Here is a 2,192-nt window from a genome sequence, read left to right on the forward strand (position 1 = left end):
AGTACAGTATTATTATATATATTATACCATTTGATTATTGTAGTGAAGGTATAACACAGTACAGTATTATTATATATATTATACCATTTGATTATTGTAGTGAAGGTATAACACAGTACAGTATTATTATATATATTATACCATTTGATGATTGTAGTGAAGGTATAACACAGTACAGTACTGCAGTGGTAGTCAAAACAGTTTAAAAACCACTTGTGTAATCTGAACTAATGTCTGATATATCGGGAAAAGTATGGGTTAGCAGGGGGAAGTTCAGATGTCGCTTTTATCGGAATTTTGCAATTTTCTGAATGGCTTGGGCCCCAATTAGTCCGTTATAGTGAGGCCTTACTGTATTTCTCAAAAACTGCCAAAATACTGGATCTACCGAATAATTGGATTTTTGATGTACTGGCTCCCTTCAACCTCTGTCTCTTCGCCGCACTGTTGCATCTTTATCTCTTTTCTATTGCTATTTCAATGGTCACTGTTCCTCTGAACTGTCTGCTTGCATCCCTCCACCTCTACTGTACAATGGGCGCGTAGCACCCGTCTAGTAACAAACTCTCATCCCTTTTCTGTCCAACTGTCTAACGCAAGAGTAAACCGTTACTCCCAGTCCTTCATTTATGCAACAGGTCAACTCTGGAACTGTCTCCCTCTGTCTGTATTTCCTACTTCCTATGATCTCCAGTCTTTCAAACACAGTGTGTCAAGACATCTCGAAATGAACGGATCTTAAATTTGGTTCTCTTTTGTATTGTTTTTGTTTTCTCTTGGAGGGAACAATTTTTAGGGCTCCTGGCCTTTGGTTCCTTCTTCCTTGCATAAAATAAAATAAATAAATAATTTAACCTAACCTAGCAATTTAACCTAACCTATCCAATAAGTGAACATAAGAACATAAGAAGAGAGGATAACTGCAGTAGGCCTGTTGGCCCATGCTAGGCAGCTCCTAGAAGAGTAATTGAACTACTAGAATGAGATAAGGATAGCAAAGAAGAAGGCTCTCCCCCGCCCTCCATACCCTCCAGCTGAAGCCGGCAGGAAAAAGTCAGAAAGAACACCATGCAGTATAGAAAAACTGGCGTGGACATTTTACAGGAAAGTGTGAAAGGAGAATAGAGACTATCATAGTGTAACCTGAAAGGGAAAAATTATGAATTAGTATTGGTTATAAGATTTTCTTTTTTCTATATCCACCCCTTATTTGTCATATGCTTATCTAGCCTATGCTTGAAACTCTCAGTGGAAGAGGCAGCAACTACTTTACTAGGTAGCTTATTCCATTCGTCTACTACTCTATTACCAAACCAATTTCTACCGATTTCCTTATTGAAACGGAATTTTTCTAGTTTGAAACCATTATTTCTAGTTCTATCCTGTATGCTCACTTTAAGTACCTTGCTAATATCTCCCTTATTTATACCCTTCATCCACTTAAACACCTCAATTAAGTCTCCCCTTACTCTACGCCTCTCTAGCGAATGCAGACTTAGTCTTTTCAGTCTGTCTTCATATGACAGGTTCCGAACATCATGTATCATTTTTGTCATTCTTCTCTGTACATTTTCTAATGAATTAATATCCATTCTATAGTAAGGACACCAAAATTGTACTGCGTAGTCTAAATGTGGCCTTACTAATGGTAGATAAAGTTTCAGTATTACTTTTGATGATCTATTGCTCACGCATCTTGAAATAAATCCTAAGATCCTATTTGCTTTATTTCTCGCATTAATGCACTGTTGCCTTGGTTTAAGGTCGTTACTAATCATAACTCCTAGATCTCTCTCGCATTCTGATTTGCTAATTTCTTTGTTATCTATGCTGTATTTAGTATCTCCAATGGTCTTGCCTACGTTAAGTACTTTACATTTTTCAACGTTAAATTCCATTTGCCAAGTTTTAGACCATTTGGACAATGTATCGAGGTCTTTTTGTAAGTTATGGCAATCGTCAGTCGAGTTAATGATATGCCCTATTTTTGTATCGTCGGCAAATTTGCTGATGCTGCTATTGACTCCTAAGTCTAGATCATTTATATATATAATAAATAATAAGGGACCGAGTACTGAACCCTGTGGTACACCGCTAGTTACTAATCCCCAGTCTGACTTAGTTCCATTTATTAATACTCTCTGCTTTTGTCCTTTCAGCCAGGATTCTATCCATTTTAAGATATCGCCGTC

This window comes from Coenobita brevimanus, chromosome 109 (assembly GCF_032717465.1).
Source record: "Coenobita brevimanus isolate Jiangsu-jjx chromosome 109, ASM3271746v2, whole genome shotgun sequence".
Classification (NCBI taxonomy): Eukaryota; Metazoa; Arthropoda; class Malacostraca; order Decapoda; family Coenobitidae; genus Coenobita; species Coenobita brevimanus.